Here is a 14037-nt window from a genome sequence, read left to right on the forward strand (position 1 = left end):
GTATCTCATGGATTTTACTTTACCTGTTGTAGATGCTGCCGTTGATGGTTCTGTGGTGAGTGTTGTTGTATCTTCTGGAGTGGTTGTCTCAGCTGAAATAAAACAGAAAGACCAAATATAAATATTGTGGTGATGTTATTTTTTCAGTGGTTGTTTTCTCCGCTACAGCAAAAAGAACAGATATTAATTCATATTTAGACTCACAAGATTCTAAGAAGACATTTTTTGTTGGTCTTGTGTATCTCATGGATTTTACTTTACCTGTTGTAGATACTGCTGTTGATGGTTCTGTGGTGACTGTTGTTGTATCTTCTGGTGTTGTTGTCTCAGCTAAAATAAAACAGAAAGACCAAATATAAATATTGTGGTGATGTTATTTTTTCCAGTGGTTGTTTTCTCCGCTGCAGCAAAAAAGATCAGATATTAATTCATATTTAGACTCTGAGAATTCTACAAAGACATTTTTCTGTTGGTCTTGTGTATCTCATGGATTTTTACTTTACCTGTTGTAGATGCTGCTGTTGATGGTTCTGTGGTGAGTGTTGTTGTATCTTCTGGAGTGGTTGTCTCAGCTGTAATAGAACAGAAAGACGAAATATAAATGTTGTGGTAATGTTATTTTTTCAGTGGTTGTTTTCTCCGCTGCAGCAAAAAAGATCAGATATTAATTCATAGTTAGACTCTCAAAATTCTACAAAGACATTTTTCTGTTGGTCTTGTGTATCTCATGGATTTTACTTTACCTGTTGTAGATGCTGCTGTTGATGGTTCTGTGGTGAGTGTTGTTGTATCTTCTGGTGTGGTTGTCTCAGCTGAAATACAACAGAAAGATGAAATATAAATATTGTGGTGATGTTATTTTTTCAGTGGTCGTTTTCTCCGCTGCATCAAAAAAGATCAGATATTAATTCATATTTAGTCTCACAAGATTCTAAGAAGACATTTTTTGTAGGTCTTGTGTATCTCATGCCTTTTACTTTACCTGTTGTAGATGCTGCTGTTGATGAGTCTGTGGTGACTGTTGTTGTATCTTCTGGTGTGGTTGTCTCAGCTGCAATAAAACAGAAAGACCAAATATAAATATTGTGGTGATTTTATTTTTTTTTAGTGGTTGTTTTCTCCGCTGCAGCAAAAAAGATCAGATATTAATTCATAGTTAGACTCTCAAAATTCTACAAAGATATTTTTCTGTTGGTCCTGTGTATCTCATGGATTTTACTTTACCTGTTGTAGATGCTGCTGTTGATGGTTCTGTGGTGAGTGTTGTTGTATCTTCTGGAGTGGTTGTCTCAGCTGCAATAAAACAGAAAGACAAAATATAAATATTGTGGTAATGTTATTTTTTCAGTGGTTGTTTTTTCCGCTGCAGCAAAAAAGATCAGATGTTAATTCATATTTAGACTCACAAGATTCTAAGAAGACATTTTTGGTTGGTCTTGTGTATCTCATGCCTTTTACTTTACCTGTTGTTGATGCTGCTGTTGATGGTTCTGTGGTGAGTGTTGTTGTATCTTCTGATGTGGTTGTCTGAGCTGAAATAAAACAGAAAGACCAAATATAAATATTGTGGTGATGTTTTTTTTTCAGTGGTTGTTTTCTCCGCTGCAGCAAACAAGATCAGATATGTATTCATGGTTAGACTCTCAGAATTCTACAAAGACATTTTTCTGTTGGTCTTGTGTATCTCATGGATTTTACTTTACCTGTTATAGATGCTGCCATTGATGGTTCTGTGGTGAGTGTTGTTGTATCTTCTGGAGTGGTTGTCTCAGCTGAAATAAAACAGAAAGACGAAATATAAATGTTGTGGTAATGTTGTTTTTTCAGTGGTTGTTTTCTCCGCTGCAGCAAAAAAGATCAGATATTAATTCATAGTTAGACTCTCAAAATTCTACAAAGACATTTCTCTGTTGGTCTTGTGTATCTCAAGGATTTTACTTTACCTATTGTAGAAGCTGCTGTTGATGGTTCTGTGGTGAGTGTTGTTGTATCTTCGGGAGTGGTTGTCTCAGCTGCAATAAAACAGAAAGACAAAATATAAATATTGTGGTAATGTTATTTTTTCAGTGGTTGTTTTTACCGCTGCAGCAAAAAGGATCAGATGTTAATTCATATTTAGACTCACAAGATTCTAAGAAGACATTTTTTGTTGGTCTTGTGTATCTCATGCCTTTTACATTACCTGTTGTAGATGCTGCTGTTGATGGTTCTGTGGTGAGTGTTGTTTTATCTTCTGGAGTGGTTGTCTCAGCTGCAATAAAACAGAAAGACGAAATATAAATATTGTGGAGATGTTATTTTTTCAGTGGTTGTTTTCTCCGCTACAGCAAAAAGATCAGATATTAATTCATATTTACACACAAAAGACTCTAAGGAGGCATTTTTTGTTGGTCTTGTGTATCTCATGCCTTTTCCTTTACCTGTTGTAGATGCTGCTGTTGATGGTTCTGTGGTGAGGGTTGTTGTATCTTCTGGTGTGGTTGTCTCAGCTGAAATAAAACAGAAAGACCAAATATAAATATTGTGGTGATGTTATTTTTTCCAGTGGTTGTTTTCTCCGCTGCAGCAAAAAAGATCAGATATTAATTCAAATTTAGACTCTTAAAATTCTACAAAGACATTTTTATGTTGGTCTTGTGTATCTCATGGATTTTACTTTACCTGTTGTAGATGCTGCTGTTGATGGTTCTGTGGTGAGTGTTGTTGTATCTTCTGGAGTGGTTGTCTCAGCTGCAATAAAACAGAAAGACAAAATATAAATATTGTGGTAATGTTATTTTTTCAGTGGTTGTTTTTACCGCTGCAGCAAAAAGGATCAGATGTTAATTCATATTTAGACTCACAAGATTCTAAGAAGACATTTTTTGTTGGTCTTGTGTATCTCATGCCTTTTACATTACCTGTTGTAGATGCTGCTGTTGATGGTTCTGTGGTGAGTGTTGTTTTATCTTCTGGAGTGGTTGTCTCAGCTGCAATAAAACAGAAAGACGAAATATAAATATTGTGGAGATGTTATTTTTTCAGTGGTTGTTTTCTCCGCTACAGCAAAAAGATCAGATATTAATTCATATTTACACACAAAAGACTCTAAGGAGGCATTTTTTGTTGGTCTTGTGTATCTCATGCCTTTTCCTTTACCTGTTGTAGATGCTGCTGTTGATGGTTCTGTGGTGAGGGTTGTTGTATCTTCTGGTGTGGTTGTCTCAGCTGAAATAAAACAGAAAGACCAAATATAAATATTGTGGTGATGTTATTTTTTCCAGTGGTTGTTTTCTCCGCTGCAGCAAAAAAGATCAGATATTAATTCAAATTTAGACTCTTAAAATTCTACAAAGACATTTTTCTGTTGGTCTTGTGTATCTCATGGATTTTACTTTACCTGTTGTAGATGCTGCTGTTGATGGTTCTGTGGTGAGTGTTGTTGTATCTTCTGGTGTGGTTGTCTCAGCTGAAATAAAACAGAAAGACCAAATATAAATATTGTGGTGATGTTATTTTTTCCAGTGGTTGTTTTCTCCGCTGCAGCAAAAAAGATCAGATATTAATTCAAATTTAGACTCTTAAAATTCTACAAAGACATTTTTCTGTTGGTCTTGTGTATCTCATGGATTTTACTTTACCTGTTGTAGATGCTGCTGTTGATGGTTCTGTGGTGAGTGTTGTTGTATCTTCTGGAGTGGTTGTCTCAGCTGCAATAAAACAGAAAGACAAAATATAAATATTGTGGTAATGTTATTTTTTCAGTGGTTGTTTTCTCCGCTGCAGCAAAAAAGATCAGATTTTAATTCATATTTAGACTCACAAGATTCTAAGAAGACATTTTTGGTTGGTCTTGTGTATCTCATGCCTTTTACTTTACCTGTTGTTGATGCTGCTGTTGATGGTTCTGTGGTGAGTGTTGTTGTATCTTCTGGAGTGGTTGTCTCAGCTGAAATAAAACAGAAAGACCAAATATAAATATTGTGGTGATGTTATTTTTTCAGTGGTTGTTTTCTCCGCTACAGCAAAAAGAACAGATATTAATTCATATTTAGACTCACAAGATTCTAAGAAGACATTTTTTGTTGGTCTTGTGTATCTCATGCCTTTTCCTTTACCTGTTGTAGATGCTGCTGTTGATGGTTCTGTGGTGAGTGTTGTTGTATCTTCTGGTGTGGTTGTCTCAGCTGAAATACAACAGAAAGACGAAATATAAATATTGTGGTGATGTTATTTTTTTAGTGGTTGTTTTCTCCGCTACAGCAAAAAAGATCAGATATTAATTCATAGTTAACCTCTCAAAATTCTACAAAGACATTTTTTGTTGGTCTTGTGTATCTCATGCCTTTTCCTTTACCTGTTGTAGATGCTGCTGTTGATGGTTCTGTGGTGAGTGTTGTTGTATCGTCTGGAGTGGTTGTCTCAGCTGCAATAAAACAGAAAGACGAAATATAAATTTTGTGGTGATGTTATTTTTTCCAGTGGGTGTTTTCTCCGCTGCAGCAAACAAGATAAGATATTAATTCATAGTTAACCTCTCAAAATTCTACAAAGACATTTTTTGTTGGTCTTGTGTATCTCATGCCTTTTACATTACCTGTTGTAGATGCTGCTGTTGATGGTTCTGTGGTGAGTGTTGTTTTATCTTCTGGAGTGGTTGTCTCAGCTGCAATAAAACAGAAAGACGAAATATAAATATTGTGGAGATGTTATTTTTTCAGTGGTTGTTTTCTCCGCTACAGCAAAAAGATCAGATATTAATTCATATTTACACACAAAAGACTCTAAGGAGGCATTTTTTGTTGGTCTTGTGTATCTCATGCCTTTTCCTTTACCTGTTGTAGATGCTGCTGTTGATGGTTCTGTGGTGAGGGTTGTTGTATCTTCTGGTGTGGTTGTCTCAGCTGAAATAAAACAGAAAGACCAAATATAAATATTGTGGTGATGTTATTTTTTCCAGTGGTTGTTTTCTCCGCTGCAGCAAAAAAGATCAGATATTAATTCAAATTTAGACTCTTAAAATTCTACAAAGACATTTTTCTGTTGGTCTTGTGTATCTCATGGATTTTACTTTACCTGTTGTAGATGCTGCTGTTGATGGTTCTGTGGTGAGTGTTGTTGTATCTTCTGGTGTGGTTGTCTCAGCTGAAATAAAACAGAAAGACCAAATATAAATATTGTGGTGATGTTATTTTTTCCAGTGGTTGTTTTCTCCGCTGCAGCAAAAAAGATCAGATATTAATTCAAATTTAGACTCTTAAAATTCTACAAAGACATTTTTCTGTTGGTCTTGTGTATCTCATGGATTTTACTTTACCTGTTGTAGATGCTGCTGTTGATGGTTCTGTGGTGAGTGTTGTTGTATCTTCTGGAGTGGTTGTCTCAGCTGCAATAAAACAGAAAGACAAAATATAAATATTGTGGTAATGTTATTTTTTCAGTGGTTGTTTTCTCCGCTGCAGCAAAAAAGATCAGATTTTAATTCATATTTAGACTCACAAGATTCTAAGAAGACATTTTTGGTTGGTCTTGTGTATCTCATGCCTTTTACTTTACCTGTTGTTGATGCTGCTGTTGATGGTTCTGTGGTGAGTGTTGTTGTATCTTCTGGAGTGGTTGTCTCAGCTGAAATAAAACAGAAAGACCAAATATAAATATTGTGGTGATGTTATTTTTTCAGTGGTTGTTTTCTCCGCTACAGCAAAAAGAACAGATATTAATTCATATTTAGACTCACAAGATTCTAAGAAGACATTTTTTGTTGGTCTTGTGTATCTCATGCCTTTTCCTTTACCTGTTGTAGATGCTGCTGTTGATGGTTCTGTGGTGAGTGTTGTTGTATCTTCTGGTGTGGTTGTCTCAGCTGAAATACAACAGAAAGACGAAATATAAATATTGTGGTGATGTTATTTTTTTAGTGGTTGTTTTCTCCGCTACAGCAAAAAAGATCAGATATTAATTCATAGTTAACCTCTCAAAATTCTACAAAGACATTTTTTGTTGGTCTTGTGTATCTCATGCCTTTTCCTTTACCTGTTGTAGATGCTGCTGTTGATGGTTCTGTGGTGAGTGTTGTTGTATCGTCTGGAGTGGTTGTCTCAGCTGCAATAAAACAGAAAGACGAAATATAAATTTTGTGGTGATGTTATTTTTTCCAGTGGGTGTTTTCTCCGCTGCAGCAAACAAGATAAGATATTAATTCATAGTTAACCTCTCAAAATTCTACAAAGACATTTTTTGTTGGTCTTGTGTATCTCATGCCTTTTACATTACCTGTTGTAGATGCTGCTGTTGATGTTTCTGTGGTGAGTGTTGTTTTATCTTCTGGAGTGGTTGTCTCAGCTGCAATAAAACAGAAAGACGAAATATAAATATTGTGGAGATGTTATTTTTTCAGTGGTTGTTTTCTCCGCTACAGCAAAAAGATCAGATATTAATTCATATTTACACACAAAAGACTCTAAGGAGGCATTTTTTGTTGGTCTTGTGTATCTCATGCCTTTTCCTTTACCTGTTGTAGATGCTGCTGTTGATGGTTCTGTGGTGAGTGTTGTTGTATCTTCTGGTGTGGTTGTCTCAGCTGAAATACAACAGAAAGACGAAATATAAATATTGTGGTGATGTTATTTTTTTAGTGGTTGTTTTCTCCGCTACAGCAAAAAAGACCAGATATTAATTCATAGTTAACCTCTCAAAATTCTACAAAGACATTTTTCTGTTGGTCTTGTGTATCTCATGGATTTTACTTTACCTGTTGTAGATGCTGCTGTTGATGGTTCTGTGGTGAGTGTTGTTGTATCGTCTGGAGTGGTTGTCTCAGCTGCAATAAAACAGAAAGACGAAATATAAATTTTGTGGTGATGTTATTTTTTCCAGTGGGTGTTTTCTCCGCTGCAGCAAACAAGATAAGATATTAATTCATAGTTAACCTCTCAAAATTCTACAAAGACATTTTTCTGTTGGTCTTGTGTATCTCATGCCTTTTACTTTACCTGTTGTAGATGCTGCTGTTGATGGTTCTGTGGTGAGTGTTGTTGTATCTTCTGGTGTGGTTGTCTCAGCTGAAATAAAACAGAAAGACCAAATATAAATATTGTGGTGATGTTATTTTTTCCAGTGGTTGTTTTCTCCGCTGCAGCAAACAAGATCAGATATTAATTCATAGTTAGACTCTCAAAATTCTATAAAGACATTTTTCTGTTGGTCTTGTGTATCTCATGGATTTTACTTTACCTGTTGTAGATGCTGCCGTTGATGGTTCTGTGGTGAGTGTTGTTGTATCTTCTGGAGTGGTTGTCTCAGCTGAAATAAAACAGAAAGACCAAATATAAATATTGTGGTGATGTTATTTTTTCAGTGGTTGTTTTCTCCGCTACAGCAAAATGAACAGATATTAATTCATATTTAGACTCACAAGATTCTAAGAAGACATTTTTTGTTGGTCTTGTGTATCTCATGGATTTTACTTTACCTGTTGTAGATACTGCTGTTGATGGTTCTGTGGTGACTGTTGTTGTATCTTCTGGTGTGGTTGTCTCAGCTAAAATAAAACAGAAAGACCAAATATAAATATTGTGGTGATGTTATTTTTTCCAGTGGTTGTTTTCTCCGCTGCAGCAAAAAAGATCAGATATTAATTCATATTTAGACTCTGAGAATTCTACAAAGACATTTTTCTGTTGGTCTTGTGTATCTCATGGATTTTTACTTTACCTGTTGTAGATGCTGCTGTTGATGGTTCTGTGGTGAGTGTTGTTGTATCTTCTGGAGTGGTTGTCTCAGCTGTAATAGAACAGAAAGACGAAATATAAATGTTGTGGTAATGTTATTTTTTCAGTGGTTGTTTTCTCCGCTGCAGCAAAAAAGATCAGATATTAATTCATAGTTAGACTCTCAAAATTCTACAAAGACATTTTTCTGTTGGTCTTGTGTATCTCATGGATTTTACTTTACCTGTTGTAGATGCTGCTGTTGATGGTTCTGTGGTGAGTGTTGTTGTATCTTCTGGTGTGGTTGTCTCAGCTGAAATACAACAGAAAGACGAAATATAAATATTGTGGTGATGTTATTTTTTCAGTGGTCGTTTTCTCCGCTGCATCAAAAAAGATCAGATATTAATTCATATTTAGTCTCACAAGATTCTAAGAAGACATTTTTTGTAGGTCTTGTGTATCTCATGCCTTTTACTTTACCTGTTGTAGATGCTGCTGTTGATGGTTCTGTGGTGACTGTTGTTGTATCTTCTGGTGTGGTTGTCTCAGCTGCAATAAAACAGAAAGACAAAATATAAATATTGTGGTAATGTTATTTTTTCAGTGGTTGTTATTTCCACTGCAGCAAAAAAAATCAGATATTAATTCATATTTAGTCTCACAACATTCTAAGAAGACATTTTTTGTTGGTCTTGTGTATCTCATGCCTTTTACTTTACCTGTTGTAGATGCTGCTGTTGATGAGTCTGTGGTGACTGTTGTTGTATCTTCTGGTGTGGTTGTCTCAGCTGCAATAAAACAGAAAGACCAAATATAAATATTGTGGTGATTTTATTTTTTTTTAGTGGTTGTTTTCTCCGCTGCAGCAAAAAAGATCAGATATTAATTCATAGTTAGACTCTCAAAATTCTACAAAGATATTTTTCTGTTGGTCCTGTATATCTCATGGATTTTACTTTACCTGTTGTAGATGCTGCTGTTGATGGTTCTGTGGTGAGTGTTGTTGTATCTTCTGGAGTGGTTGTCTCAGCTGCAATAAAACAGAAAGACAAAATATAAATATTGTGGTAATGTTATTTTTTCAGTGGTTGTTTTTTCCGCTGCAGCAAAAAAGATCAGATGTTAATTCATATTTAGACTCACAAGATTCTAAGAAGACATTTTTGGTTGGTCTTGTGTATCTCATGCCTTTTACTTTACCTGTTGTAGATGCTGCTGTTGATGGTTCTGTGGTGAGTGTTGTTGTATCTTCTGATGTGGTTGTCTGAGCTGAAATAAAACAGAAAGACCAAATATAAATATTGTGGTGATGTTTTTTTTTCAGTGGTTGTTTTCTCCGCTGCAGCAAACAAGATCAGATATGTATTCATGGTTAGACTCTCAGAATTCTACAAAGACATTTTTCTGTTGGTCTTGTGTATCTCATGGATTTTACTTTACCTGTTATAGATGCTGCCATTGATGGTTCTGTGGTGAGTGTTGTTGTATCTTCTGGAGTGGTTGTCTCAGCTGAAATAAAACAGAAAGACGAAATATAAATGTTGTGGTAATGTTGTTTTTTCAGTGGTTGTTTTCTCCGCTGCAGCAAAAAAGATCAGATATTAATTCATAGTTAGACTCTCAAAATTCTACAAAGACATTTCTCTGTTGGTCTTGTGTATCTCAAGGATTTTACTTTACCTGTTGTAGAAGCTGCTGTTGATGGTTCTGTGGTGAGTGTTGTTGTATCTTCGGGAGTGGTTGTCTCAGCTGCAATAAAACAGAAAGACAAAATATAAATATTGTGGTAATGTTATTTTTTCAGTGGTTGTTTTTACCGCTGCAGCAAAAAGGATCAGATGTTAATTCATATTTAGACTCACAAGATTCTAAGAAGACATTTTTTGTTGGTCTTGTGTATCTCATGCCTTTTACATTACCTGTTGTAGATGCTGCTGTTGATGGTTCTGTGGTGAGTGTTGTTTTATCTTCTGGAGTGGTTGTCTCAGCTGCAATAAAACAGAAAGACGAAATATAAATATTGTGGAGATGTTATTTTTTCAGTGGTTGTTTTCTCCGCTACAGCAAAAAGATCAGATATTAATTCATATTTACACACAAAAGACTCTAAGGAGGCATTTTTTGTTGGTCTTGTGTATCTCATGCCTTTTCCTTTACCTGTTGTAGATGCTGCTGTTGATGGTTCTGTGGTGAGGGTTGTTGTATCTTCTGGTGTGGTTGTCTCAGCTGAAATAAAACAGAAAGACCAAATATAAATATTGTGGTGATGTTATTTTTTCCAGTGGTTGTTATCTCCGCTGCAGCAAAAAAGATCAGATATTAATTCAAATTTAGACTCTTAAAATTCTACAAAGACATTTTTCTGTTGGTCTTGTGTATCTCATGGATTTTACTTTACCTGTTGTAGATGCTGCTGTTGATGGTTCTGTGGTGAGTGTTGTTGTATCTTCTGGTGTGGTTGTCTCAGCTGAAATAAAACAGAAAGACCAAATATAAATATTGTGGTGATGTTATTTTTTCCAGTGGTTGTTTTCTCTGCTGCAGCAAAAAAGATCAGATATTAATTCAAATTTAGACTCTTAAAATTCTACAAAGACATTTTTCTGTTGGTCTTGTGTATCTCATGGATTTTACTTTACCTGTTGTAGATGCTGCTGTTGATGGTTCTGTGGTGAGTGTTGTTGTATCTTCTAGAGTGGTTGTCTCAGCTGCAATAAAACAGAAAGACAAAATATAAATATTGTGGTAATGTTATTTTTTCAGTGGTTGTTTTGTCCGCTGCAGCAAAAAAGATCAGATGTTAATTCATATTTAGACTCACAAGATTCTAAGAAGACATTTTTGGTTGGTCTTGTGTATCTCATGCCTTTTACTTTACCTGTTGTAGATGCTGCTGTTGATGGTTCTGTGGTGAGGGTTGTTGTATCTTCTGGAGTGGTTGTCTCAGCTGCAATAAAACGGAAAGACAAAATATAAATATTGTGGTAATGTTATTTTTTCAGTGGTTGTTTTTTCCGCTGCAGCAAAAAAGATCAGATGTTAATTCATATTTAGCCTCACAAGATTCTAAGAAGATATTTTTTGTTGGTCTTGTGTATCTCATGGATTTTACTTTACCTGTTGTTGATGCTGCTGTTGATGGTTCTGTGGTGAGTGTTGTTGTATCTTCTGATGCAGTTGTCTGAGCTGAAATAAAACAGAAAGACCAAATATAAATATTGTGGTGATGTTATTTTTTTCAGTGGTTGTTTTCTCCGCTGCAGCAAACAAGATCAGATATTAATTCATAGTTAGACTCTCAAAATTCCACAAAGACATTTTTCTGTTGGTCTTGTGTATCTCATACCTGTTACTTTACCTGTTGTTGATGCTGCTGTTGATGGTTCTGTGGTGAGTGTTGTTGTATCTTCTGGTGTGGTTGTCTCAGCTGAAATAAAACAGAAAGACCAAATATAAATATTGTGGTGATGTTATTTTTTTCAGTGGTTGTTTTCTCTGCTGCAGCAAACAAGATCAGATATGTATTCATAGTTAGACACAAAAGAGTCTTAGAAGGCATTTTTGGCTGGTCTTGTGTATCTCATGCCTTTTACTTTACCTGTTGTAGATGCTGCTGTTGATGGTTCTGTGGTGAGTGTTGTTGTATCTTCTGGAGTGGTTGTCTCAGCTGCAATAGAACAGAAAGACGAAATATAAATGTTGTGGTGATGTTATTTTTTCAGTGGTTGTTTTCTCCACTGCATCAAAAAAGATCAGATATTAATTCATATTTAGTCTCACAAGATTCAAAGAAGGCATTTTTGGCTGGTCTTGTGTATCTCATGCCTTTTACTTTACCTGTTGTAGATGCTGCTGTTGATGGTTCTGTGGTGAGTGTTGTTGTATCTTCTGGTGTGGTTGTCCCAGCTGAAATAAAACAGAAAGACCAAGTATAAATATTACGGTGATGTAATTTTTTTCAGTGGTTGTTTTCTCCGCTGCAGCAAACAAGATCAGATATGTATTCATAGTTAGACACAAAAGAGTCTTAGAAGGCATTGTTGGCTGGTCTTGTGTATCTCATGCCTTTTACTTTACCTGTTGTAGATGCTGCTGTTGATGGTTCTGTGGTGAGTGTTGTTGTATCTTCTGGTGTGGTTGTCTCAGCTGAAATAAAACAGAAAGACCAAATATAAATATTGTGGTGATGTTATTTTTTTAGAGGTTGTTTTCTCCGCTGCAGCAAACAAGATCAGATATTAATTCACAGTGAAAATCTCAGAATTCTACAAAGACATTTTTCTGTTGGTCTTGTATATCTCATTGATTTTACTTTACCTGTTGTAGATGCTGCCGTTGATGGTTCTGTGGCGAGTGTTGTTGTATCTTCTGGAGTGGTTGTCTCAGCTGAAATAAAACAGAAAGACCAAATATAAATATGTGGTGATGTTATTTTTTCAGTGGTTGTTTTCTCCGCTACAGCAAAAAGAACAGATATTAATTCATATTTAGACTCACAAGATTCTAAGAAGACATTTTTTGTTGGTCTTGTGTATCTCATGCCTTTTCCTTTACCTGTTGTAGATGCTGCTGTTGATGGTTCTGTGGTGAGTGTTGTTGTATCTTCTGGTGTGGTTGTCTCAGCTGAAATACAACAGAAAGACGAAATATAAATATTGTGGTGATGTTATTTTTTCAGTGGTCGTTTTCTCCGCTGCATCAAAAAAGATGAGATATTAATTCATATTTAGTCTCACAAGATTCTAAGAAGACATTTTTTGTTGGTCTTGTGTATCTCATGCCTTTTACTTTACCTGTTGTAGATGCTGCTGTTGATGAGTCTGTGGTGACTGTTGTTGTATCTTCTGGTGTGGTTGTCTCAGCTGCAATAAAACAGAAAGACCAAATATAAATATTGTGGTGATGTTATTTTTTTAGTGGTTGTTTTCTCCGCTACAGCAAAAAAGATCAGATATTAATTCATAGTTAACCTCTCAAAATTCTACAAAGACATTTTTCTGTTGGTCTTGTGTATCTCATGGATTTTACTTTACCTGTTGTAGATGCTGCTGTTGATGGTTCTGTGGTGAGTGTTGTTGTATCGTCTGGAGTGGTTGTCTCAGCTGCAATAAAACAGAAAGACGAAATATAAATTTTGTGGTGATGTTATTTTTTCCAGTGGGTGTTTTCTCCGCTGCAGCAAACAAGATAAGATATTAATTCATAGTTAACCTCTCAAAATTCTACAAAGACATTTTTCTGTTGGTCTTGTGTATCTCATGCCTTTTACTTTACCTGTTGTAGATGCTGCTGTTGATGGTTCTGTGGTGAGTGTTGTTGTATCTTCTGGTGTGGTTGTCTCAGCTAAAATAAAACAGAAAGACCAAATATAAATATTGTGGTGATGTTATTTTTTCCAGTGGTTGTTTTCTCCGCTGCAGCAAAAAAGATCAGATATTAATTCATATTTAGACTCTGAGAATTCTACAAAGACATTTTTCTGTTGGTCTTGTGTATCTCATGGATTTTTACTTTACCTGTTGTAGATGCTGCTGTTGATGGTTCTGTGGTGAGTGTTGTTGTATCTTCTGGAGTGGTTGTCTCAGCTGTAATAGAACAGAAAGACGAAATATAAATGTTGTGGTAATGTTATTTTTTCAGTGGTTGTTTTCTCCGCTGCAGCAAAAAAGATCAGATGTTAATTCATATTTAGACTCACAAGATTCTAAGAAGACATTTTTGGTTGGTCTTGTGTATCTCATGCCTTTTACTTTACCTGTTGTTGATGCTGCTGTTGATGGTTCTGTGGTGAGTGTTGTTGTATCTTTTGATGTGGTTGTCTGAGCTGAAATAAAACAGAATGACCAAATATAAATATTCTGGTGATGTTTTTTTTCTCAGTGGTTGTTTTCTCCGCTGCAGCAAACAAGATCAGATATGTATTCACAGTTAGACACAAAAGAGTCTTAGAAGGCATTTTTGGCTGGTCTTGTGTATCTCATGGATTTTACTTTACCCGTTGTAGATGCTGCCGTTGATGGTTCTGTGGTGAGTGTTGTTGTATCTTCTGGAGTGGTTGTCTCAGCTGCAATAAAACGGAAAGACAAAATATAAATATTGTGGTAATGTTATTTTTTCAGTGGTTGTTTTTTCCGCTGCAGCAAAAAAGATCAGATGTTAATTCATATTTAGCCTCAGAAGATTCTAAGAAGATATTTTTTGTTGGTCTTGTGTATCTCATGGATTTTACTTTACCTGTTGTTGATGCTGCTGTTGATGGTTCTGTGGTGAGTGTTGTTTTATCTTCTGGAGTGGTTGTCTCAGCTGCAATAAAACAGAAAGACGAAATATAAATATTGTGGAGATG

General features: G+C 35.4%; 1 long non-coding RNA gene across 1 annotated transcript; it reads right to left on the reverse strand.

The window, feature by feature from the left end:
- Positions 1-1943: 1943 nt before the first annotated feature.
- LOC131739984 (uncharacterized) lies at positions 1944-2487 on the reverse strand. Its single transcript, XR_009330615.1, has 3 exons — positions 2421-2487; positions 2183-2251; positions 1944-2012 (listed from the first exon to the last, which is right to left on the reverse strand). It is a non-coding gene; the product is annotated as an uncharacterized LOC131739984 (long non-coding RNA).
- Positions 2488-14037: the final 11550 nt, after the last annotated feature.

This window comes from Acipenser ruthenus, chromosome 12 (assembly GCF_902713425.1).
Source record: "Acipenser ruthenus chromosome 12, fAciRut3.2 maternal haplotype, whole genome shotgun sequence".
Classification (NCBI taxonomy): domain Eukaryota; kingdom Metazoa; phylum Chordata; class Actinopteri; order Acipenseriformes; family Acipenseridae; genus Acipenser; species Acipenser ruthenus.